At 51.8% G+C, this 27,162-nt stretch overlaps 1 long non-coding RNA gene across 1 annotated transcript; it reads right to left on the bottom strand.

Annotated features, from left to right (window-relative positions):
- Positions 1-1,671: 1,671 nt before the first annotated feature.
- On the bottom strand, positions 1,672-18,806 carry LOC121142849. Its single transcript, XR_005879960.1, has 3 exons — positions 18,481-18,806; positions 6,946-7,179; positions 1,672-6,297 (listed from the first exon to the last, which is right to left on the bottom strand). It is a non-coding gene; the product is annotated as an uncharacterized LOC121142849 (long non-coding RNA).
- Positions 18,807-27,162: the final 8,356 nt, after the last annotated feature.

The following is a 27,162-nucleotide window of genomic DNA, read 5'->3' as shown; positions in this document are numbered from 1 at the left end:
GAGACAAGACCTCTCTATATAGCCCTGTCTGGCCTGGAACTTGCTTATAGATCAGAATGGCTGAGAACTCACAGAGCTTAGCCTGCCTCTGCCTCCAGAGCGTTGAAGATTGAAGGCGTGTACTAATAAAAAGTTTAAAGAAAAGAATCTTAGGTCTGGAGAGATGTTCCAATGGTTAAGAGCACTCTGTTCTTACAGAGAACTCCAGTTTAGTTCCCAGCACCCTCTCCAATCCACCCATAATCTGACACTCTTCTGGCCTCCTTGGGCACCAGGCGTCTATATGATACACGCACACACGTGCGGACAAAGGAGTCAAACACATAAAGTAAGTCAATCTTAGAAAAAAGGAATCTGAGCCCTGAAATAGAGCCTGGAACACCTTTCCCAGCTAAGCAAGTCCTCTGGAGAGTGAGCACAGCTGGTCCAGAGAGGGCGCAGTCGGATGTTGCTGCAGGGCAGGTCAATGCCCCACCTTCTCACTGGGTCCTGGCATGTCTCTTTCCTTGGCCCTGCCCTGTGGGCATAGCAATGGGGCTCTGCTCCCTCCTTCCTTTAGCAAAGGCAAACATGAATGGTAGCCTATGAGAACTCATCCTGTCCCTGTTGTAGGGGAAGCTAGGCTAACAGAGTTTATTCTCTTATGACAGAGCACAGGGAATATGTGTCTACTATGATCAGCAATTTTTTCTTTTTTTTGGTTTTTATGAGACAGGGTTTCTCTGTATTGTTTTGGAGGCTGTCAGTCTAGCCCAGCCTCGAACTCACAGAGATCCGCCTGCCTCTGCCTCCCGAGTGCTGGGATTAAAGGCGTGCGCCACCACTGCCCGGCAGCATTTTTTTTTTCAAGGCAGGGTTTCTCTGTGTAGCAGCTTTGGCTGTCCTGGAACTCATTTTGTAGACCAGGCTGGCCTGGAATTCACTGATATCCCCGTGCCTCTGCCTCCAAGTGGTGGGACTGGTGGGATTAAAGGTGTGCATCTATGATTAGCATCTTTAAGCCTGAGCAGCAGGACAACTGAGGGCTGGCCTTCAAAGCAATCCTGGTAGGAGGACCTGCTGATGTTTCTGTATGCACCTCTGCTGATAAAAACATTTCTGCAATGCTGACTTTAAAAATTGACTTTAGGGGGCCAGGCATTGGTGGCGCATGCCTATAATCCCAGCACTAGAGAAACAGAGGCAGGTGGATCGCTGTGAGTTCGAGACCAGCCTGGTCTATAAGAGCTAGTTCCAAGACAGCCTCCAAAGCCACAGAGAAACCCTGTCTTGAAAAAAAAACCCAAAAAACAAAAAATAAATTGGCTTTAAGAGGCCAGGCATGGTAGGACAACTTTTAATCCCAGCACTCAGAAGGTAGAGGCAGGTGGATCTCTTAAATTCAAAGTCAGCCTGGTTTACAGACCAAGTTCCAGGACAACCAGAGCTACACAGAGAAACCCTGACTCCAAAATAAAAGAAAAAGAAAAAAAGGCATTAGGACCTGAAGACATAGTCAAACGCTGGCAGCTCCTGTAGAGGTCCTAGGTTCAGTTCCCAACACAGTCACTCATAACTGCCTGTAACTCCAGGCCCATGGTATCCAACACCCTCTTCTGGCCTCGATGGACTCCTGTACACATGTGGTATATATACATACACTAAATCAAGCAAGAGTTCACACACATACACTAATATGCATGTATATTTAATTGACTTTATAGTCAGTTTATAAAATATTTGAATCAATCAGCATACATTATAAATTTCAGTGATTTGATAAAAAGCAAAGAACACAAACAGCAATCTAAAAACTGAGTCACAGATCCTGAAGATGTTACAGAAGAGGAGTCTCGAAAGGCTGTGCGGCTGTAATGTGACTGCTCCAGGCAACCAATCCTACCCAGCTCAGTGGTCACATCTGGAGGGTGTTACTTATCATTCCCAATGATCCTTCCTTCATTCATCTGGTTGTTATTTTTCATCTTAAACAATGAGCGAAGCTTTCCTAAGAAGGAGAAGAAGGAAGGAAATAAATTCCTGACCCCCATCTGGGCCAAGATTCCATTTCTGATTTCAGCCATTTCCCATTCACAGGCACAAGTGTAACTAACCCGTGTGGCCAAGCCACTCAGCCCTCAAGAACCCCAGACCTGGAATGCAGAACTCTGGTTACCAGTCACCTCAGATTAGATGTGTGCCAGCTAAGTACCACACCCCAGTGGGTGCTCAGCTGTGAGTTATCTTCCTGCATGTAGGGACTGTTGTTTGTCATTTTGTTTCTCTAGGACAGGGTTTCTTGTACCCCGGGATGTCCTTGAACTCATGGCCCTACTACTTCAGCCTCCCAAGTGCTGAGGTAACAGCAGACTCCATGTGTGACCACTGCCAGCTTGCCATCTAGGGATTTTAGAGACCATTTTTCTTTCCTGATGGATGTGCTCTGTCGTTTCTGCTCCCTGCTAATCTTAGACTGCACACTGCTCCAGGGTACAGCTCCATTTTCTGGTGCCTCCTTCTCACAACCACTTAACTTTAAACATCATTTTGTCCATCTCTGTCTCATTTAAATATTGCTAGTTCTCAAAGGGGCTTTAAGATAGCCCACCACCCACATTTCCCTGGTTAGGGTGGGGGGGGAATCCACACATGAAATTCTATGTGAATGGCGCCACCTAGAGTTGTGCTCTGGGAGTGCAGGCATTGGTGTCTCTGGAGCTGAGCAATCCTGAGATATTTAGCAATCTTGTCTGCCTCACCCTCTAGGATTAAAAAAAAAAGAGTTTTGATAACTGAGGTGTCAACACCTCAGGCCCTCAAAATGGGCTCAAAGTGGAGATCCTCCTCACCACAATGACAGCAGAGAGATCTGTGCTCAGCATACAGCTCACCAATCTTCGGTCTGTCCACTTCAAAGGCAGTGGGAGCCCCTGGAGGATCCCTCCAGCATGCAGGGTAGCACCACATTCAGTGTTGGGTGATGCTGCAGAACACCAGTCAGGCTTGGCCTGCAGTCGGGCGAGGAGTGGCAGTGGGTGGTGGAGAGGCGAGTGGGACCGGGTGCAGGGGGAATGCCTGTTGTGGGTAAAGAGACTTGCCCAAGGCGCCTAGACAACAGTCCGTCAGGATCACACTGGTACCCTCACCAACAGGCCAAGCTGCTCTCCCTCTTGGCTGTCCCTCAAGCCTTTCCCTCTGCACATCCCCTCCCTTCTCTACCTTGCAGCCACCATGCTGTTTTCAAACTGCCCTCTGACTTCACAATGACCCCTCAGGCATGGTTCTCCCAGCTTGCAGAACCCTGTGCCCTCATCTCACTGGGACAGAATTCCAAGTCACCCAAATAAGACAGGATACCTCTGACTTGGCAGGACCCAGAATCTTAGTCACAGAGCTCCACAGGACTCCATCTTTAGAATCAACATTTATTTTTCTGTGTGGGTGTGGGTGGGTGTGCCATGGTACATGTATGGAGGACAGGAGACAACTTGCAGGAGTTAGTTCTCTTTATGCCACATGGGTCCCAGGGATTGAACTCAGATTTGGTGGCAAGTGTCTTTACCCACTGAAATATTATGCACATCCACAGCTACTCTTTCAAAGAATGGAACACTCCAAGGAGCAAATCCAGGACATGGTCAAAAGATGGAGCACTCTGGAAAAGTCAGTCAGCCCACCTGTCAGTGCTTCCCTCATGTAGGACTACACGGACCAGCGGCAGTGCGGACCCAACAAGCATTTGGCCTTATGTGACCCAACTAAGAGAGAAAACCAGATGGTGAAAATGAATGTTTTGAAATGAGTTTCAGAAGCAGGCTAAAAGGCTGTCCAAGGGGGTCCTCCCAGAAGACCCCAAGATGCTGCCTTGGGGACCTGGAAGGCAGAGAATCCCTCCAAGGCCCTAGGTTGCTAAGGAGTTGTTGCCTGGCTTTTTCTCTGTTCTCCAGAATGTACATCAGGGACGGTGTTCGAGTGCTGCAGGGTAGCATTGCCCATGGCTAGGAACAAAGGGGAGACGTGGCCTTGGCACTGATTGCCTATTTGGCAAGAGAAATCACCAATGCTCTCTTGTAATGCAATGTGAGAAGATCCCCAAACTAGAAACCTGAGGGATGGGGGTGTGGTGCCTGCACACACCTGCACCTCTGAGAGGGAGGAGAAAGCATTGAAGCTGACTTTCTGAAGGGGTACGCCCACAGACTCGCATGTTCTACCCAACTGAAGGTTATCCTCCACCCCAAAAATAAATCCCTGGCTTCTTAAACCACGGTTACAGTCCTGAGTCTGCAACTAACTAGATTAGTTCACTCAAACTCAGGCCAAATGACTTAATCTGAAGCAAGATTCCAGCCAGATGCACCACTCCCGCCTGCAAGATGTTTGGAGTGGGGGCACCTAGAAGAGTCGACTGGCTCCCAGAATCTCCGTGCCCTACCGTCCTCTTCTTTCCCACCTTTGTGGAAGGTGCATGCTTCCCCAGCTCCCACCCGAGTGGGAATCCCCGCCTCCCTGCAGCAGCTGCTTCATCCTCCCCCACGCTGGAAGAATGCAGCCCTCCCCTTCTGCTCTCCTCCAGGCGCAGACAGGGAGGGAGACAGCATATGGCCCCATTTTCTTTGGCCCGGGGAGGCTATTTGGGAAATGAGAAACCCCCTTGCCCTCCCTCCCCTCTGGGGAGAAGCTTCCCTCCTCCCTCTGCACATTCTCCACAAGTTCTCAGGCACACAGCCTCCCTACGTGCAGCTATGTGGTGAACTCACCGCGTTCCTCCCTCCACCCACCCCCCAGAGGCGCCAGAACTGGGAAGGGAGCCTGCGAAAACCTTTGATGTAGGCACGTTTCAAAAGGCCCACCTGTCCTGTGGCTCTCCCGCCCCATGCCTGGACTGCTGGAGCCCCTCACCATACAGTTTTAAATCCCAAGTTTCCCCAGCCCTAGCACGGCCAGGATCGGGTCACACACACCCTCTCCCGCTGGGGGTAATCAAACCCAAGCAAGCTCATTGGGGACATCTGTCTCCGGTGAATCAGGTCAGATCGCAAACTTGAGGAGTTCTGTGACACTTAAAAACTTCAAGCAGGAAGACCTGCGCTTTTTCTTGGACCAGGGCCTGTGGGCAGGGTCGCTAGGAAACCCTCGTTTGATGTTGTGCTTTCATGGCAGTGTTTTGATCCAGATGTTCCCCAGTTGTGGGATTTTCTTCTTGAAGGGAGGGCACTTGGCTGTGAAGGCATTTCCATCACGAGCACATCTGGACAGTGTGATGGGGAGGCTGCATTTCTGGTTCCCTCCAGACTGCTTGCTCAACACGACTCCTCCCCTAACCGGCACCCCCGTTTTGTTGTGTGGCTGTTCAGAAGTGGTTCTGCTCCTGTCTTCTCCTGACACCATAAAACGGAACTGAAGGTGTTCCCCCAAAAAATGGTTCCCAGATCAGGGCAGCAGGGGAAGAAGGCAAGTAGCCAGATTTCTGACCAAAATATGAAAAACATCACAGCTTGTCCCTCTTTGGGATCAGTTCTGAAGAGATAGAAGCGAACATTTCCAGGCCCCTTGGTCTTTCTGCTACCTCAGAGTTCGGAAGGATCAAATTCATTCCTATTTCCCCACCAACCAAGAACTCCCTTGAATTCCTGGCATCCTTGTTGATTGGAGGGGGGGTCAGGCTAACTCATAGGCTTGAGGGTCCTACTTGCACTGTGGGTATAAAAGCCTAAACTAGACATGTGAACAGTGAACTAAGACAGACAGATGAAAAATCCCCAGGGCAGCCACACAGAGGCACCAGTCCATGAATGGACCCCGAGACCTGTCATCAACATCAGTTTTAGTAAGTAGATTTTTTTCAAGGGAGAACCTGGGAGGAGAGAGAAGCTGCTTGGGTATGGTACAAGAATAGGAACAGAGGGAACAGAGACCAGAACCACCCAGAAGTAGGGCACCAGGGGGCCTTGGATGAGTGAAGTGCTAGACCAGGAGTGACCAGTGTTGGAAGGAGCCAGGGGCTGGGCTGAAACAGAGGTGGGCACGGCTCCACGCCCTCATCCCACAGGAGAACTGCTGTTGTACCCACAAAGCCTGCTCTGAGCATCATCACAACAAGGCACATTTTGAGATCACATGGCTCCTAAAGGACAGTTCTCGGGTGCCCCACCCTCTTACCCAGCCTGGTATAGATGGATTGGGTGGTATGTGATAGGTGGAAGAAATAGGGCTCCCATGCCGGAATGTTTTCATATTCCCCCACGTCCTCTTCAGTAGGTAATCATTCTCGCTTTGCCTGGTCTTATATACCCCATATGTCTTGAGCTCTGAGAACTGAAAAACACCCCATCATTCTTAAGGCAGCTCATCCACCCCCACCCCCCCATACTTCTTTTCTCTCTGAACAGGGGCCCATAAGGGACCCTCACAGCTGGGCAGCAGCTGGAGGCCCCACCTATATGTACTCAGAAATACTTCTACAGGGGACCCACATCTAGGGAAGCAGGGGAGGACTCCAGCAGTGTAGTCCTCCACCTGACCTGCTTGCTCAGTTCTAGGGCATCGCAAATGCTCAGGCAAAGATCCCAGTCAAGTTTGATGGCTCATGCTTATCAAGAAACTGAAGCAAGCCCAGCGCTGGTGGCGCACGCCTTTAATCCCAGCACTCGGGAGGCAGACGCAGGCGGATCTCTGTGAGTTCGAGGCCAGGCTGGACCGACAGCCTCCAAAACAATACAGAGAAACCCTGTCTCATAAAAACCAAAAAAAAAAAAAAAAAGAAACTGAAGCAGATGAGCTCACAAGTTCAAGGACAGTTCTAGGCAGCCTGGGCTACAAAGTGAAACACTGTCCAGCGTCAGGGGTATTCCTGGTGTCTCCATGGAAGGAATGGCCAGTGGGGCATTTGAAAGTTTTGTGTTCCTCCCTCTCCCTGACCTCTTCCATTTACTATCGCCAAGGAACTCAGATAAGTACACATACCTCCGTAATGCCTCCTTTACTTCCCAGGTTAGCTCTGGCCCTTCAGATCCTAGATCTTAATCCCATGAGGCTGCAAAAAACATCTTCACCTCTTTGCAGAGCAGGGAAGAGGCAAGGATCCAGGCAGGAGCAATGTGCCTTCCATGATTCCCCTGCCAATACTGGTGCCTGCAGTCTGCTTGTTTGGGGCTCTAGAGCTCAGTGGTAGAGGCCTTTCTTAGCATGTTCAAGGCCCTAGAGACAAGGAAATGGAGAAATGGGGAAGAAGAGAAATAAAGTGAACATAGTGGCACATACTTTTAATCCTAGCCCTTGGGATAGCATCCTCATGACCACGAGTTTGCCAGTTCAAGGCCTTCCTGGACAACACAGTGAGGCCCTGTCTCAGAAGAAGCAAAGAACTGGAAAAGAGGAAACAAATGGAATAGAAGGCTGAAAGAGAGTCAGAAACGAGACTTTCTTCTGCATTTTATGCGAGCATGGGTAGGGGAAGTGCTGTGATCTGACCTTCCTGAGATCCAGATCCAGCCTTCCAAGTCACTCATTCCAGGGAAAACCTCCCAAGCACTGTCACTCTGTGTGTGGACACATGGGTACTGGCAAGTGAAATCACAGATACTGAACAGTCGCCGCGTGCCTCTGGCGGTGGGTGGAACTTTGCTCGTGGAGAAGGGAGAGAGCTATCGATGTCATTGCGTTTGTACCCATACTGACTCATAGAGGGCCATGTTACAAATCCCACAGGCTCCCATCACCTTGTCCCATGCCAACCCAGACATGTGAACCCCAAGTCCCCAAGGTAGACAGAAGAAAGAACTTCCCTAGAGAATCAGTGCAGGACAGTAAATCAGACAGAAACAACTGTCTCCTGGAAGGCAATGAACCAGGAAAAACTCATCTTGCTGGACCATAAGTAATGTGAGGCTTTCGTTGCAGGAAGGAGGATGACCAAAATGACCCCCTCCACAGCTCCTGGGTCAAGGTGAGGAGAAGATTTTAGGCAAGCCCTGAGGAGGAGGGGACCCAGAGAGGGACTGACAGGAGATGGAGAGTGGGGGGGGGGGAACAAAGCTGGAGAGATGAATGGTCTTGGCAGGACTGATGGCCAGGGCCAGGATGGATGGGTGGCGGCTGAGGTTTGTTTACTGGCATCCCCCAGCCTGCTACTGCCCAGGGAGAGCAATGGTGGCTGGCACATCAGCGGGCTCTTAGAGAAGCTCGCAGAGATGATTTAGATGGGAATGAATCCGCTTCGTATGGATTAAGTGTCCCAGCAAATCCCAGGATCTTACAGATGAGGGGACGGGGCAAGGGCACCGGAGGGAGGGGAGTGGGGAGCACACATAGGAAACAGAGAAGCACACAAGCTTGGAGCTGTAGGAGGTGCCTTGACGGGTGTGGCAGGGCAGCCTAGCTTAGCCACAGCCCTCTCTTTCCCGATTGGCACCAGGCTTTAGAGAAGGCCTCCTCCGCTCTAACCCTGCTGGCTCCCCTCCCCTCCCCTCCCCCTGTCCCTCCTCGTAGTCTTCATGCATCTTCCCATCTCTATTTTCCTGTCCCTCTTCTTCCACAGTCCCAGCCGGGTCTCTGCTACTGTTTCTCTCCCTGGGGGCTTCAATAGCTTGAGGAGCCTGCCTGGTCTCTGGCTACCATGGCTCAGTCTGCCTTTCCTCCCTGCCAGGCTCAGTGTGGCTCTCCTTCCAGTGGCAGCGTCCTTAGGTTCCAGGTGATTAGGAGCAGGACAGGACGGCGTGAAAAGGGACATTCTGGCTGCAGGACGCTTATCCTCTTCCTCTCTGGGTCTTTGCTTCAAGCTGTCCCATATGATGGAGGCTCAGAAGGCCACTGGTACTCTTGGATTAACCTCAAGTTAAGTAGACACAGCTTCCTCCCAGGCCATGGTGGGGGGGGGGGGAGGAACAGGTTGTGCAAGTTCATCTCCCTGTACTCTGGTACTCTTGGATTAACCTCAAGTTGAGTAGACACAGCTTGCTCCCAGGCCATGGCGGGGGACAGGTTATGCAAGTTCATCCCCCTGTACCCTTCCTGGGGATCCTCTGCTTATGAAGCCAGCCTCTGTGTGGACAATCTGGAGTTAGAGCATGGGTAGTCACATAGGATGATCGGTTGAAATATCACAGCCTCCCCCCTCCCCCATTGGTGATCTATGGGCTGTGTGTGCCCTGTAAAAATTATTTATCGAGGCCTCAGAGTGTCCTGATTTAGTGCATCTGCCTCTGGGGCCGAGAGGCCTGCCTGTCCGCTGGAGCCTAAGCGTTAAACGACGCTAAAAAGTTAAACGGCCAACGTTGGGGGCTCACTCAAGGAGGCACCATAAAGCTGTCGGAGCTGCTTAAATCAGAAACAAGGATTCCCCGGGACATCTTCTCTCCATATGCTGCAAGCCAAGAAGCTTCTCCTCACCCCTCTGCTGCTCCCCAGCATGTGCAGCCTGAACAGGGCAGGCTCGCCTGAGCGGTCATAGTGCCCAGCCATCTCTGGCCAGGGGTCTCCTTCATGAGATAACAGTCTTAGAGATTCTCAGTGGAAATAATGAAGATAAAAGTGCAGCCTCCCCCCCCCCATTGGGGAGAGACTTGTTGGAAGTTCTCCTTTGAGGTTTCTTGTTTGCTTGTTTGTTTGTTTTCTGAAACTTGATCTTCAAGACCTGGTTTCTCTGTGTAGCTCTGACTGTCCTGGAACTCGATCAGGTTGGCCTTGAATTCAGAAATTCACCTGCCTCTGTCTCCCAAGTGCTGGGATTAAAGGCACACACACACACACACACACACACACACACACACACACACACACACACACACACACACCCCTCCAACCCCCAGCAAGCATGTCTTGATTGAGTCTGCATTTCTGTGAATGGGATCCTCTGGAATTCAGTGTCTTCCTGCTTGGGTTTGAAGAGAGTGTTCTGTTCAAGCCAGGCTGTGCCCTCTGACCTCCCTGCCCACCTGCCCCCACTTTCATGACTCCCCGAGAGACACAATGTATCCTTGGAGTATCACCCTTCACGAGGGCACCTGAGCGGCAGCATTACACTTGAGCATGGCAGAGGGTTCTCAGCCGAACCCCAGTCCATGCTGCCACCAGCCGGCCGCTGCCAGGCAGGAGGGAAGGTGGGTCTCCATGGGCTGTCTATCATGCCTACTTTCAGCAGCAATAAAATGTGCCTCTTAAAACCTCCACTCTAGTCCCTAATATTTGCCTGGCCATATATCTCCAGTGATATACGGGCAGAAATTGCTCATAAACAGCTATAAAACCTCTCGGAGCTGGGGAGGAGGCACGGAGCCCGAACCGCCAGAAGATCAGAAGTGGCTCAGCTTCCGATCTTCCTACACCCCAAACTTAGCCTGCACCCCAGTGCCGGATAGAGGAAGGTGAACCAAAGGCAGATCCTGAAGCCCCTGACTGCTCCCGAGATGTGCTGTGTGGCCTTGGGCGAGTCAATCAGCAACTCTGTGCCATGCTTTCTGTCACTAAGATGAGGATGGCAGTTGTCCAGGCCCCCAGTTGTTGTAATAACCAGAGGAGGAAGAACTCACCCCACTCTTTAAAAAAACTTGTACAGGTACTGGGCACACACAGTCTGAAGATGGGTACAGTGCATTTGGAGAGCACATAAGCTGCATACAAAGCACCCCTCACCCTATAATACCTCGACGTGTAACTAGTCCTGTTATCATGTCACAGGTGTAAAACCTGAGGCCCTGAGTAGTGTGTACAGGGCATCAGTGTCAGAGAACTGACTCCAAAGGGTGGGCAGTCCTTGCCCTTCCCACCTGTGAGGCTGAAATCCTGGAGCGTCGGAGGACTGAAGGGGACCTTCTCTCCTGAGGCTTACTCCTCACAGTCACCAGACAGTCAGTTCCCAATGTGGAGGGCCCTTTCAGGGAAGTAGAGCCCCTCTCAACAGAGACCTGAACACCTGCATTCTGGGTAGATCAGTCAGGAGAGTTCTTAGTGGGAGGAATACAGACCACAACAACCAGGTCCAGAGTTCCTGACCCAAATTCCCACCAGCCATCCACCTGCTGTCCCTATGGTCTCTGTCTCTTCCCTATCATTCCCTGGATATCCCTCCCTTTGAAGTTTCCAGCTCTCTATTCTCACCCCCACTCCTCTCTCTCTGCCTGTCTGTCTCTCTGTCTCTGTCTCTGTTTCTGTCTCTCTCTCTCCTTGTCTCTCTCTCTCCCTGTCTCTCTCTCTCCCTGTCTGTCTCTGTCTCTCTCTTTCTCTCTCTCTGTCTCTCTCTGTCTGTCTCTCTGTCTCTGATTCTCTGTCTCTCTGTCTCTGTCTCTCTTTCTCTCTCTGTCTCTCTCTCTCTCTGTCTCTCTCTCTCTCTCCCTCCCTCCTTCCCTCCCTATGGCGGCAGCCTCAGTGTCTGTCTCTCTCTCTCCTTGTCTCTCTCTCTCCTTGTCTCTCTCTCTCCTTGTCTCTCTCTCTCCCTGTCTCTCTCTCCCTGTCTGTCTGTCTCTCTTTCTCTCTCTCTGTCTCTGTCTCTGTCTGTCTCTGTCTCTGTCTCTGTCTCTCTCTCTCTCTCTCTCTCTCTCTCTCTCCCTCCCTCCCTATGGCGGCAGCCTCAGTGTCTGTCTCCTCTGGTCAATCCACCTTCTCCATTCCCACCTAGAGCTCCTGGTTTTTCCTTCCCTATAACATGGCCCCCAATCCTTCTGCCTTAGCTGTCTCCTGTGACTGCTCACCCTGCCCCTCCCTCTCAGTGTCCCCCAGCTCCTAATGCCTCCTGGGATACTTTGCCCTGGTCCTTCCTAATGTCCTCCTAAATTTCTAACCTGCCCCCCAGAACTCCCAGCTGCTGCCATACCCTTGGTCCATTTTCATGTTCTGGGGTTTTACTTCAAAGGACCACAGCCCAGCCCACCACCTGGCACAGAGGAAACAGCTGCAGGAGAATTCTGTTTGCTTGGCTCGGCCCTTGAGGAAGGTCTGTCATCTCTGAAAGTCTGAGATCTCCTAAGAGAAGGGTCTATAGCAGTAAGAGAGAGCTAGGTGACTTGGAGCAGAGGACAGAGGTGTCCAGGGGGAGGGAACAAGGAGGTTGCAGGCAGTCCGGCCCTGCTCCAGACTGCCTTGATATTGGAGTCTAAACCATGGCCCACAGCTTCATCTGCTGGCAATGGGGGTCTGGAAATAGAGACAGATAAGCCAGGGCCAACAGTAGGAAGGCCACCATTGTGCCCCACACCTTCCTTTCCCGGGTGGCTCCCACCCCCAACCCCACTTTTCTTTAAGTTTCCAAATCAACCTTCCTGCAATAATAATGATAAAGCAGGAAGCTGGGCCAGAGGACAGTGCAGATTTTTCTTCTTGACACGGAGTTTCCGATTAAAGGCAGAGGGACATAAATCCTCCTGCGTAATTGCTGTGCTCCAGCTCGAAGCCACTTGGGAGGGGGCTCCCACCCCCCTCAGCCCACCTCCGTCCTGAGTGGGTTGGGAAGGGGGAAGGGAATGGAACCTCGGTGTGCAGGCTGTGGGAGGAGTGCATGCCCATTTCTCTGCCATGGGTGCCAGCATAGAAAGACTGAGACTCACAGTGATGTCAAAGCCCCTGGTTCTCCTACCCTTCCCTAGAGTTCTCAGTGACTCCTGGGACCCATGATGTCCTACACAAGGCTATAAGAACTTGAATTTTATAAATTATCATATGAGACTGACGTAGGGGAAACTGAGGCCTGCTGAAAGGACTGGATGGTGGCAGAGCTAGCCCTGGACTGCTGTGCTAGCTGTATTAGTGCTCTGTCATACACAGGGCGGGGCTGACACTGTTTATATCTGTTACATCTCAGGCCTAAGTAACTTCGTGTAGAGCAGTTGTCATAGAGACAACACACGCACACACACATACATGAGTGCACGCGCACACACATACATGAGTGCACGCGCGCACACATACCACACAAAGAGAGAGAACTTTTTAATAGTCAGGAATATTCCCCTCTCACAAACAAGGGAAAGGAGCCGTAGTAAACAGTCCCAAAGTCTCCTGACTCGGCTTCATGTGCCTGCCTCTGCCTCAGAAATTCCCTTGGCTGATGCCTTTCCTTCCAGCTTGAGGCCGGCTTTTCTCCTCCATGCAGCCCTCCTGAATTAAAACCCTTGTTTCCACTCTCCTGTCTCTCCCTGGACTCTGTTTGAGCTATTCCTAGATGTGAGTCTCTCACCAGACATGGGATGTGTGGGCCCTGGTCTCCCACTCTGCCCTGTTCCCCTGACCCATGTCTGTACTGCTCCCTTCCCTACAAACCCACACCCCAACAGCTCCATACATGTGTGCATGTGCCGCCACACGAGTCCTAGGCAGAGGGGTGTGTCTCCCAGCAAGGTCCTCCTGGATATCTGTTTCCAAGCAAGCTCTGAGCTCCCACCTCTTGCTAAGAGCCCTGCCTTGGGTATTAATGAGACAGGGAGAGTTCATGGGGGAGATCTGGAGCCTTCTCCCAGGAGACCCCAAGCTTCCAGGGATGACAGAGCTTCATTGTATTCCGGGCCAACAGAAGGTAAGTTTTCCGCAGCTCAATCCTGTCAAATTTTGTGAGATGAACATATGGAGCATGGGTTGGGTAGGGAGGTGGGTAGGAACAGTCTGAGCAGCAAGCTAACAGCCATTTAGAGGTGAGCAAGGATGCTCTGGAGACGCTGTGTAGAGAAAGGGCTCCTTCTCCTATGCATCATGGTAAAAGCAGCTACATAGCAGGCACAGGACTAGGAGGCACAGAGATGAATCTGGGAGGCAGAGAGAGCACCTGGCCTTGCTACTCAACTTACGACCTGCTCCTCCCTCCAGCAGGAGAGGAAAATTCACCTGAGCATCTTCTGGGCCCTGGCTACAGCAGGAGGGACCTGGGCTAGACGTTCAGAGCACCTACCTAGTGGTAGATAGGACGGAGGCGGAAGAGCCTAGTGGGAGGCCAAGGACGGATGTGTGAGCCTGTGAGTCCAGGCTGGATCCTCAGCCTCTCACTGGTAGATGTATCACTCATCTGCCCAGGGGTAGAGATGGGGCAGGGGGAGGAGATGAAAAACACCCACAGCCCATTAACCTACTTTTGCAACTTCATTAAAACAGAGTCTCCGACATGTCGCCATAAATTGCCTTCTGAGGAAGAAGCCAGATCCAACATGAGTGTGAGCAGCTCAGCCCTGAGGAAGAGGCGGTAAAACCCCACACTGGAAGAGGAACTGTGCGGTGTGGGGTTGGATGGGAGCAGCCGCCCAGGGGCTCTGCAGGCCAGGCCACGAGAGTGGCTGGCTCAGAATGAGGGGCAGAGAACTTTGGAGTTTTTCTTCTGGAGAACAAGTCTCACTATGTAACATGGGCCAGCCTCAAACTTGTAGTCCTCCTGCCTAAGACCCCAAGTGCTGGGACTGGAGATGTGTGCTCTCACACTTGACTGAAGAGCAAGCTTTCGTTCCTTCAGTTCTTAGAGTTGAACCTCATGCCTCATTGATGCTAGTGAACTGTTGTAGTATCTGAGCTACATTCCCCAGCCCGGGAAAGAGATCTTATATAGCATTATATACATGGTGTTCTGACCAAGAACCCTCAGAGCTTCCTGGAGTCCCCCTTTACGAGGCTACAAGCTCCTTTCAACCTTCCAAGACCTCCTCCCAGCAGCTGTGTTCTAGAGCTGGGGGTGGTGGCTCATGCTTGTAGTCCCAGCACTCAAGAAGCTGAAGCAGGAGAATTTCTAGCTTAAGACCAGGCTGGACTACACAGCAAGGCCCTGTCTCAAATAAGAAATCAAACTTAAAAAAAAGGAATCCCCATAGCCGGGCATTGGTGGCACACACCTTTAATCCCAGCACTTGGGAGGCAGAGGCAGGCGGATCTCTGTGAGTTTGAGGCCAGCCTGGTCTACAGAGCGAGTTCCAGGGCAGCCTCCAAAATAATACAGAGAAACCCTGTCTTAAAAAAAAAAGGAATCCCCATGCTGCTCCGAGGCTTTTTCTCAAATATATGCTATAGAGCACTCTGTCCCCAGCCTGAGCTCTGCAGACCCTAGTGGGCTCCAGAAAGCTAGAGGCCTGCAGTGTCCTGGCTGAGCAGGTGGCTGAACCAGGTAAAAGGAACACTGTCCCAAAGGCAGCAGGGCTAGGTTCCTGACTGGTTAGGAGACCTGGATCCCCTCCTTGTATGACAGTGATGGAGAGCCAAGCCCTGGCTGCCAGGGTTCCGATCCTACCTCTGCCACTTACAGGCTTCTGTTACTTAGCTTCTCCGTGCCTTAGTTTCCTTGTAGAAATAATTCTATGTCATCATGTGGTTGAATGTTAAATAAGACGACCTGTGGAAAATGCACAGCACTTAGGACCCAGTACACCACGGGGGTCAAATACTTCCTCCATGTGCTCAATTTCCTAGGCTTTCCTCCACCTCTGAAGGTCACGGAACACCAGCTCCACCTCTTACACATGAGGACACTAAGGCCCACAGAGAAGAGACTTGGGTCACAACCCGAATCCAGATTTCCTTTTACCCAAAACCTTTCCCCAAGGCATGTTCCTGTTCTTAGTTGAACAATGAAGAATTTACCTGGGGTACTGCTGGGTTTCCAGTCACTGTGACAATGCCTGAGGAACAGCTTAAAGGACCATGCCTCTGCTCAAAGTTTCAGACCTTTTAGCTATGGCTGGGGCAATGCTGTGTCCAGTGGGATGGTGTAGGGGCGGAACTGGTCACCTTACCGCAGCCAGGAAACAGAGAGAAAGGCACCCCCACCTCTCTGCGGTGCCCCAACGAGCTCCCTCCATCCAAGCCCCACCTCCTGGCTTTTCCACCACTTCCTAAAAGAGCATCCCAAGCTGGGGACCAATTTGTTTCACATGCAAGCCTGTGGGGCACACTTCATATTAAAGCCGTAACAAGCAGACCGTGGTGTCCTCTGTCATGACTGTTCTATCAGGATGATCACTTTAGATCCTCTGTGCAAAAAGACCTCCCTGGAAATAGAAAGAAAAGAAAACCTCACTCTGAATCCCACAGCAAAGGTGGCTCCAGGAGCTGGGCAATGTAGCCCAATTGCTAAAGTACTTGCCTAGGATGCATGAAGCCCTGGGTTCAGTCCCCACCACCATATAAGCTAGGTGTGGTGGCACATGCCTACGCTCCCAGTACTCAGGAAGTGGAGGAAGGAGAATCAGAAATTCCAGGTCATCCTTGGCTACATATCAAAGTCCAAGATAGCCTGGGCTGCATGAAACCCTGTCACAAAAAATAAACAAGTGAAAAAAAATGGTTTGACTGTCTGAAGAAAACAATGCAGAGCCAAAAGAGCAAGACGGCCTGGAGCGTAAGCTGCGGGTCCTCTGCCCTCCTCCCCAGGGGCCTGTCAGAAAAACCCTGCGGTATCACAGACCCCAGGCTTCGACCGTGGCAGTGTGGTCTCGGGATTCCCACTGCCCATCCTCCAGGAGGGGAACCCAGAAGGACATGGGCTCTCCAGGATTGCCTCGGGATAGAAAAAAGGCCCCAGAAAGCAGAGTTCCTGGGGTAGGTTTGTTGAGCTTGTCTACTCTGACAGGCAGTGGAATGCCGGGAAGCAGAGCTGACAACCCCTGGGAAGAGCTGTGTCAGGTTCTGCCGGTCCAGGTGTTGCACTCTGACACGCCTCTCAGGCCTCAGCCTGTACTCCACCCGCTACAGCCCAAGACAACAGGCCATAAAACAGACTTCGCTTTCAATTTTCTTTGAAGGGGCAATTTAGCACAGGCTGTTTACAAGCTGTTGGGAGTCAAGAGCCTCTCTCAGAGTGGATCCTTGTAGTCAGATTTCACATGCAACTGTTTAGGAGGAAGAGGCTTTGGAATAAGCATGGGATTTGCTGAGAGTGGCGCATACGTGTATTTTTATGTTATATGAAGGGTGGCTGGGAAAATGAGAGCCACGAGGAGCAGATGACTGGATCTTCCTCCCCCTGGTCTCCTGTAAGCAAAGATGAGTCCCCTCATAAAATAAGAAACGTGTGTTCACTGGTCAGTGGTGGCAGCACACACCTTTAATCCCAGCAGAGGCAGGTAGTCTCTGTGAGTTCAAAGTCAGCCTAGGCTACAGACTGAATTCCAGGACAGCCAGGACTACACAGTGAAACCCTGACTCGGGGAGAAAGAGAGGGAAAGAGAGAGAAATGAAATGTGTGTGTGTGACTCAGTTCCAGCCCTCTGGGGCCCTCACGCCTACTCAAGATGAGATACTCTGATATTCACATTCAGAGCCAAATGTCACTCACAGAGTTCTGGCATTTTCCTTTTTGGGATCTCGCCAGCTCTCACTAAGAGCAATTTCAGCCCCCAGCAACCACAGACCCTCCTATGGCCTCGACTTCACCCCCTGTGTTCCCCTTCCTAACTTCTTCAAAGGTGAGTTTTATTAGGCTGCTCTGAGGAGGGAACCACCGCCCCTCAGCCCCTCATTTTCCTCCTGTGGGTTTTCCCATGGCCTTTCCCCTCTTCTCTCTAGAGCAGGACTCTGAGAGGCAGCTCCTCCTGGGTCAGGTTATATCCAAGATCCTTAGGGAACACAGGAGAGTGGGGCACGTGATGCCCAGGACTCTGGGGCACCTTGAGCATGTACTAACTGCCCTTTAGCTCCCCACAAGGAACATCCCCTGTCCATAAGATCATAAGTTTGGGGGTACTCTCTGGAGTTTCCGCCCAGTCTTCTCCCAGGAGTGATGTGGGAAAATGAGGGCCAGCCAGAAGCGGAAACACAGGATAGGGGTCTCCGTTCACTTGGGAGCCCTCCCCCTTACTCACACTTTGGAAGAATTTTTCCTGAGTCTTAGAATCCCAGCCTGTGTTCTCTCAGGAAAGGGTGATAAAGCAACGGGGGCCTGTTCTCAGGCTGAGAGGGGCCACAGAGGTCAGGGTCAGGGATGGAAGGCGGGATATCTTGGCCGTGGGCCAAGAGGCAGGAATATGGGAACCCTGGGTGATGGGAAATTTTGGTCCCGAGGTAGGAGCAGTAGCAGAGGAAACCTAGCCAGGAGCGCCCACTGGAAACTTGCCCAGCTTCTGCAGCCCAGGCCTTCCCCTGGGGACCCTGAGAAGGCCTGATTCCAACCACCAGGATGGTTCTAGGGGAGGTAAATGTGGGTTCTCCCCAGCAGTCATCAAGGGGAAGAGAAATAGAGCAGAGTCCAAAAGTGGGGAACGAGAGCGAGGGAACCAGACACAGCTTCTCAAATCCTGGGTCCTTGTTTGATTGTTCATGTGCTTGTTTGTTGAGACAGAGGCTACTACATAGTCTTGGCTGTCCTGGAACTCACTGTATAGACCAGGCTGACCTCAAACTCAGAGAGCCACCTGCCTCTGCTTCCCAAGGACTGGAATTAAAGATATGTGCCACCAAGCCTGTCTTAGCTCCCACCTTCTTAACCATTTCCAAACTCCAAAAGCAGCCAGTAACACTAATGGCATTTTTATTATAAATAAACCGAAAGTATAAGCAATAAAAGTGACCCGCTATGGTGTGGATGTCTCTAGCTTGCACACTCACCTGCTTTCTCCGGATCAGAACTCTTCCCATTCAGTTTCATTGTTGCCTATGGATTACCACCCAGTCTCCCTTCCCTGTAGGAAGTGGCTGTCTGTGCATCAGTCTGCAGCTGAGCCCGGCTCCAGTCTTACCGCTATAGACACACAAAATCTCAGAAGAGGGAGGACCAAGCCCGTCGTGGCACACCTGCAAAACTGAGAGGAGAAACTGCTTGCTCAGGGTCACATAGCTGGAGGAGCCAGAACAGGGACTTGAACTATTTCATCCGGATGCTATCCTCCACTCCAGGCTCTCGGTCTTTTACACACACAGATGCCAGGCTCCATGTGAATTAATAGAGGCCCCACCCCTGAGGTTCACCAAGGAAAGGAGACCTTCCACATCAACCTGCAGAAAGATTTACCCTCCAAATGCAAAGCACCAATGCCTATGGGAGAAGTTACTTTAAGCAAGGACAGTCAAAAAGACCTCTGAGAGCTGAAGATGTAGCTCAGTCAGTAAAGTTTTTGTCTATGATGTGAGAAGCCATAAACCAATGATGGACACATGCAATCCTGATGCTTGGGAAATAAAAGCAGAAGAACAGCAGTTTAAGGTTAACTTAAGTCACAATTAAATTCAAGGCCAGCCTGCGTTACATCCAAAGAACAAACTTCCTGAGCCAAGTGTAGTGACACGTTCTATAATCCCAGGGCTCAAGAGGGAGGGAAGTGGCAAGACCACACCTCAAAAAATAGAAATGGAGAGAGCCAGGCATGGTGGTGCACACCTATAATCCCAGCACTTGAGAGGCATAGGCAGAGGCAGGTGGATCTCATGAGTTTGAAGCCAGCATGGTCTACCAAATGAGTTCCAGGACAGCCAGGGTTACATAGTGAGACTCTGCTTCAAATAAATAAATTAAATTAAATTAATCAAGCAAAAAACAAGTTGGAGTGGGGCTAGAGGGGTGGCTAAGCAGTTAAGAGCACTCGGCTCTTCTTCTACAGGACCCAGACTCCATTCCCAGCCACCACATGGCAACTTAACAACCATTTGTAGTTCCAGTTTCAGAGGATCCTGTGCCCTCTTCTGGTCACTGTAGGTACTACATGGTACACAGACAAAACACCCACACTGAAAATAAAAAGAAATATTTTTTTAAGGTGGAGGTAGCCTGAGAAATGACACCAATAGTTGTCCTTTCCCTTGTCCCCATGCCTCCTGGAGGAGATGAGCACAATTCATCAGCTACTGAGTGACACAGTGTGCCTCTGGCAGCTTTGGCCACTCGATCAGGGGCAATGCAAATATAAATAACAGGAGTCTTCATTGGAGGTTTATGAGATAAGGCTGGAGGCAAGTTGGGACTAGATCAGAGAATGCTGTGAATTCCTACTGGAAGTCTTAACTGCTCTCCATCAGTACTGGGGGGTTACAGAAGGTTTCCATCTGGAGTGAAAGGAATCTCATGCAAAAGGCCTAGAGAATTTGCCCTGGAAGCAGCTCACAGGACAGACTGCCAGTGAGGAAACTTGAAGCAACAAGAATGTTGGTGGGGTTCTGTCTCTGGAGGTGAGCGTGTGCTGTCACAGACACATGCATACATTAGCCTGGTGCTCAGTCTGGGAAACTGCCTCAGCCTGCTGTGGTCGGGAGATGATAGATCATCACCTCCCTTCCCCGTTCTCTCCTCACCCTCCTAACCACCTGGCTGGGCAAGAATGCAGCCACCTCCCCCAGGCATGAGTGTATGTGTGTGTCCAGGTTCTCACTCCTGCTCTAATTCCAGTCTATTTCTGTAGATACTTCCTCACGTGCGCACGCATGCACCACACACACACACACACACACACACACACACACACACACACGTGCAGAGCTAGAAACAAGACTGAGCATGCCTCTACTGGGCAATGCTTCCAAATCTAATGCCACTAGTGTCAGGCCATGGGATGGGGACTAACCATCCTGCAGCCATATGAGCTCCAAAGGGTAGTGAAGTCAGGTGCTTGGTGCAGGGGGAGGGACACTGCTGATAAGGGCAAGCCAACTGATGAGGACCCATGGAAACTTTGAGGTAGGGACACAACTGAAGACCAACACTCCAGAAAGATGTAAGTAGAGCTGGGGAACTTTCCAGAGGAGGAATGGGGGGCACTAGGGAACCCCCTGCCCTTTCCCTCCTGCTCACTAGAGTCCAGGAGACCTGCTGGCATGGTTTGAATCTGCAGTGTCCCTCACAGACTCATGTATAAATGCTTGTCGCTCAGCTAAGGATGTTATTTTGGGAGGCTTTGGGACCTTTAGAATACGAGCCTTGCCAGGGATGCCAAGATGGCTCAGTTGGTGAAGTGTTTGCCACACACATGTGAGGACTTAAGTTCAATCCCCGGAGCCCAAGTAAAAGTCAAGTGTGGTGCACACTTGTCACCTCAACAATGGGGACACGGAGAAAGAAGGATGCCTATGGCTTACTGGCCAGCTGACCTAGGCTAATCAGCAAGCTCTGACCGATGAGATCCTGTCTCAAAAAACAAGGTGGAGAGCTCCTGTGAAGTAATGCGTGAGGGTGGCCTCTGGCCTCCACATGCAAATACACTCATGTGCACATGCGCAAGCAGATATGCACCTGCACACACGTGAGTATAAATGCACACACAGAAAGTGGACCTAGCTGGCTGAAGTAGGTGACCGGGGGCAGATCTGGTTTCTCTTCGCTTCCTAGTCTGCTGTGACCTGAACGACCTCAGCCAAGGGCTCCCACCACTGTGAACTAGCATGATTCAGTACGCTTTCCTCGCCACGAGGGATTGAAACCATGAGCCAAAGTGAATCTTTCTTCCTTTCAGCTGGTTGTTAGGTACTGCCAGACAGCTGTTTTCTTTTGTCCTTTTGGGGGGCCCTGGATGCCAAGGTACTTAGGCCATGCCTTACCCTTCCTCCATCACCCAAGGCCCCCAAAGATAGGTGACTGCAAATAGTGAGCCCTGGTAGGATTCAGTTTACAGTGGTTAGCATTTATCATGGCTAACTTATCAGAGCCTCTGCCACCCAGAGAACAGACACAGGCTGAGTGCCTGGTGCTGCCCGACAGCCCTGGGCTCACCCTTCTTGACACCTGGGGCCTCACAGGAGCTCAGAAGCGAGCCTTGCAAAGGTTCCCTCTCCTCCGTTTCTTTTTTTTTTTCTTTTTCTTTCTTTTTTTTTTTGTTTTGTTTTGTTTTTGTTTTTCGAGACAGGGTTTCTCTGTATTGTTTTGGAGGCTATCGGTCCAGCCCGGCCTCGAACTCACAGAGATCCGCCTGCCTCTGCCTCCTGAGGGCTGGGATTAAAGGCGTGTGCCACCACCACCGGGCTCTCCTCCGTTTCTGTAGGCTTGCTGCTCAAGTTCTGGACACTGGGGAGTTGTTGAATATGTGCTTCAGACCCTTGAGACCTGGTGCCCCTGGGGAGGGGTCAGCAGGAACTTTGTCATCTTTTCAATCCTGAGGTCTTTCCTCCCTCCCCAAGCCAACCCAGACCAGAGTCCCCTGCACCAACATGACACCCTTCCTCACCTGCCAGTCGGTGTCACCCACTCCTCACCTCCAAGCAATGACCCCAGCCTTTCCCTCATGCCCTCCTGCTTTAACTCCAGAATACTTCTGCAGCTGAGGCCTGCAGGCGACCCACTGGGGAAGAAAAGGAGACCCACCTCCTCAGAAGTGTCCCCCAGCTTCTAGTCCCTCGCTTCCATCTTTTGTTCAAATGTATCTTACCCCTGGCTACCGGGCATTTCTCTGTGACACTTGTCCTTGATCTTGCCCTTTGTGGGTAGAACACGGAGGAAAGGCCACTTATTTAAAGTCCTGTGCTGGTATAACAGGTCACTGGCACTGTGGCTTTGACGAGCTTTCATGCTACCAGCCTTCCAGAAGCGCTCTCCTCACCTCACACCCCTGACCATTGCTCCTGTAACCCCATCACCAGGAGCACTGGAGGAACACCTGCCTCAGCTCAGGATGGCAGCCCCGGCCCCAGAGGGAAAGCTGCCTCACACTGCCCAGCCCCCAACCCTCGTTCTAGAAGGAGGTAATTAGGAGCTGTGCAGTCCTTGTCCCCCAACAGGTACAGCTAAGCAGCAGCATCCATCATCAAGGGCAGCTGCCAGAGATGGGGAGGGTCACATGACCGGGCAGGGCCAATAGGAGGGTGAGGGGAAGCCTCTGAGCTAGGGATTGGCTGGGGTGAAGCAGGAGAGTTGAGGGCTGTTGGGGATAACCCGAGAATGACCTTGTAGGGACTTTGGTGCCCCTGGCTATGCCCTGTCTCCCCAGACATCCTTCCATCTTCCTTCAGCCCCCATCTGAGATCCACCTCCCAGCTGTAGCATTTTCTCCTGCCTTCCACATCACTGATTCAGGTCCAAGGGCTCCTCTTTCTCTTTTAAGAGGACAATGGCCTCTTGTGTGCTCTCACCTAGTCTGAATGAGAAGGAGGCAGCTTTCTGGCTTGACTCGGTAGGTGCTGATGCCTCCATGACGGAGAAAGGAAAGCAGAGAGCACTGCATGGAGGAAACGCCAAAGCAGGTGGAACCCCCAACTGCTCGTGTGCATGCCAGGCCGTGCCAGGCCGTGCCAGCCAGTGTGTGCTGGCAGCTGTGCTATGATATGGGTGCAGCGCAAGACGTGTTTTGAATGCATGCGCTGATGGGACACATTACCTAATGTGCCGCAGTGCACAAGGCAGAGTTGGACACAATAACCTTGTACTTCATTTCTGTGAGTGTGCACAGGCTCACGGTCGCATGCCCCTGTGTGCCCTCCTAACACAATAGGTTTTTCACCTTGACTGTTTCTGACCCAGGTAAGGGAACCCCTGCTACTCACTTGCCTTGGTAAACCCCTTGGCACATCTCCAAACCCGATGAGGAACCCCCTCCTCAGCCCCGGAGCCACAGGTCAAAGTGGCAGCTGGCTGGAGAGAAGAAAGGGAGAAGAGGAGGGGGATTTCTTCAACACCTGTGAAGGGTCTTCATTACATATGCAAATGTCCTCATTAGCAATGCAGAGTACCTCCTGAGCTAATGGTTGCCGTGTTTCTGTGGAGAAGTGCTGAGCAGGGGCTGTGGGCAGGAGAAGAGGTGTGCCGGGGCTCTCCATCCCCAAGGCTGATCCTGTGCAGGCTTCAGGAGGGGGCTGGAGAGGGGCCTGTAGCAGGGACCAAGGGCAGCTGCGGGCAGGCACCCAGAAGGCCTCTACAGCTGCAAGTCTTGCATGGGGTATTTGGCTATGTTTGGGTAGACCAGATCGAGTACAGCACTGCTCCCTTCAGGACCAGGACCAGCAGGAGGGATGCCAAGTGCACCGTTGTCCTCTCCACCCACAAGCCTAAACCCTGTGGTCCTTCAGGTTCCCGTGGAGGATGCTGGGAGTTTCCTCCCTCTCACTGGCTTAGCCTGCACTCTCCAGCCTCACTTCTTCCCACCTATGGCCCTGAACACTCAGAAAAAGAGCAGTCCCACGGCCTGTCACCTCAGCTATGGAGAAAGGAGCCAGACTCTCCTTTCCCTACCCCTGCCTCTTGTATGCAGCCATGTACAAATGAGCCATTTCCTGGGGGCTCATTTGTGTTGTTTCAATCTCACATTCACCAACATGGCACCAGAAACAAACACAACCAGTAACAGTCAACTCACGAGCAAGCCAGCCAGCGAGCGTCCTCAGAAAGACACAGGCATCTGCTTCCCCCTCACAGAGGCACAAGACACCCTGCTCACATTGACTTGCGATTAAACACACGCCCAGGCTCCCTCCAGCTTCTGCTGCCCCATATCACCCCATTTTAGGGACGGGGTCCACAGAGACCGCCCCTGCCCTACCCCCTACCTCTCCTTTCTTTGCTTCTCCCTCCTCCTCCCTCCCTCATCCCTGGGCACCCGTTTGCCAGGGTTATTTATAGAAGCAAGCGATAAATTCAGTGTGTTTCTCGGCGCGCAAAGCTATAAATAATGGCACAGATCATTAAACCCCGAGAGCAGGCCCAGCCGCCCCGCAAACAAGATGAAGTGCAAAACACCACGTGAAAGGGAGAGAGGGAGGTACAAGGGGAGCCCCAGGCCTAGGGCCATCAGGCCCTAGCCTGCACCCCTCCACCCAGGCCCAGTGAACTTGGGTCTCCAAGATGTGGGCTGGACCCAAGGGTGGTTCGGGGCAAACGCAGGGGTGGGGGTGGAGGGCTCACACACTGCTCAGACAAGCTACTGCATGGCCACTCTTCCTCTCCTCCCTCTCCTCATCCTCATCCTCATCCTTGCATCTCGCTTTGCTTCCCGCATTGTTCTCTCTTTTATATATCCCTCCTCCTCCTCCTCCTCCTCCTCCTCCTCCTCCTTCCCTCCTCCTCCTCCTCCTCCTTCTCCTTCTCCTTCTTCTTGCTTTGTTGTTTTGAGACAGGTTTCCCTAGCTGTCCTGGAACTCACTCTGTAGATCAGGCTAGCCTTGAACTCACAGAGATCTATCTACCTGCCTCTGCCTCTGCCTCTGCCTCGAGAGTTCTGGGATTAAAGGTGTGAGTGCTAGGATTAAAGATGTGCACCACCACTAATGGCTTTTTTTTTTTAATTATCCTATACTTTTCTGTCAATAGGTTGAGGAGTTGCTTTTTAAATTTTATTGCCCGGTAGTGGTAGCACACACCTTTAATCCCAGGACTCCGGAGGCAGAGGTAGGTGGATCTCTGTGAGTCTGAGGCCAGCTTGGTCTTCAGAACAAGTTCCAGGACAGGCTCCAAAGCTACACAGAGAAACCCTGTCTGGAAAATAAATAAATTATTTATTTATTTTTATTTTCTGTTCATTGTTGTTTTGTCTGCATGTCTGTCTGTGTGTATGTGTCAGATCCCCTGGAACTGGAGTTACAGACAGCAGTGAGCTGCCATGTGGGTGCTGGGAATTGAACCTGGGTCCTCTGAAAGAGCAGCAGTGCTCTTAACCATCTCTCCAGCCCCCTTCAATCTTTTCTTTCTTTTTTTCTACACGGTGTCTTACTATGTAGCTCTGACTGTCCTGGAACTCACTATGTAGACAAGGCTGGCCCCAAACTCACTGAGATCTGCCTGCCTCTGCCTCCGCTGCTTGGATTTAAGGTGTGCACCACCACAACTGCCCCATATTTTCCCAATTCCCCTCTCCACCTCTCCTTTTGTTTCTCCAAGGTCCCTTCTGCCCTCAACTCTCCCTCTCCACCCCTCAGTTTTCCTCCTTCCCTTCTTTCCCTCCTTCCCCTAACTCCACATCTGCAGGCCTGGTCTCACCCAGGAGCCCTCAGAGGCAGAAAGTCCCCTGTCAGCAGAACACTGGTGAGGGCTGCTGATTCAGTTCTGTAATTTCCCAGGCGGAGGCGGGGAGGGGGACGGGGAAGATGGATGAGGAGGAAAATAGCATGGACACCAGGGACAGGCTCTGGATGAGGGGGCTTCTGGGGGGCAGAGCCAGAGCTCCAGCGGGATCCCATCACACTAGCTGGTCAGCCCAGTGAAGAGTGCTTTCATCACATGAAGGGAGAAAGCTGTGGAAAAGAACAAGAAAACCAATGGGGGAGGAGGAGCCACAAGGAGGAGCCACTGAAAAAGTCAAGAGGTGTCAGAAGCATCGGAAAAGCTAGCAGACATGACAGAATGTGATCCCACCCAATGCCACCTCATTCCCAGAGCCGTGCAGACCCACGGAGGTCACATTGCCTTTCTGGGTATGGGCCAAAGTGTGGAAAGTTTGGGGATCCCAATTATGGCTACGCACGCCCCTCTCCTTCACTCTGAGGAAATGCCTCTACCCTGTGGGGCTCATCCACCCTTTTCTGGCCTGTAAGTTTGCCTCAGCCCCAACTCTGGTCCTTATCTTCTAAGCATCTCACCCCTTCCCACGGGAGCCTCAGTTGGCCATCTGGGAGTTGAGGCCACTTCTAGAGGGGGACTGGGAAGCAGGACTAGACTCTAGGGCAGCAGTCAGTTTTGTCCTTTTGGGGTGGGGGCGAGGGCAGGATCAGACGAACAAACTCCAAATGGGATGGCGGAGATCAGACTCTGCCAGAACCTGCACCTCAGGGATGGAGACACACAGCTGGTAAGCCCTCCAGACTTGACTGGACTGTGGGCCTGAACATTGTGTGGCCTGGTTTTGTGACCAGGGATGGATGGTAAGGCCCGGAGCCTTCCCCCACCCGCCCTGCCCCATGGCCACACAGCCATCTGCTCCCATTCACTCCTGGGCAGCTTTGATGCACAACTTCGATATTTGCCCAGGGATTTATAGTAGGAACCAGGGCAGCAGCTAAATCCCCCAGCCACTGAGTTAAATCAGCTGCTGCGATGGGCCGGAACGAGAGAGCTGTTGGGCTGGGAGGCTGCACAGCGGGGCTGGAGAGGAAAACACTTGTCCTGCTCCCTGGGGATAGTTGTCTATAAATCCCCTCAGGTACCCATTAGGGCCAGCATTCTGGACAGACTTCAGTGCTGGTGGCACAGAAGATGCCTCAGCAGGCAGGGCTGGCAGAAGCAGGCTGTGGCCAAGGGCTGGAGTGGACTACAAGAGCAGCTTAAAGTATCTGGCTAGTCACAGTGGGTACCACCGCTCTGCCTTAAGAGTTGTGCAACGTGGCATCTCTAATGAGAGGGCAAGTTCTGGGCAGCAAAAGTGCCAGGTCCAGAACCTTGCTCGACCA

Source organism: Mesocricetus auratus, unplaced genomic scaffold (assembly GCF_017639785.1).
Source record: "Mesocricetus auratus isolate SY011 unplaced genomic scaffold, BCM_Maur_2.0 Super-Scaffold_100010, whole genome shotgun sequence".
Taxonomy (NCBI): domain Eukaryota; kingdom Metazoa; phylum Chordata; class Mammalia; order Rodentia; family Cricetidae; genus Mesocricetus; species Mesocricetus auratus.
The sequence above is the reverse complement of the archived record's forward strand: the minus strand, read 5'-3'. Positions and strand labels throughout refer to the sequence as shown.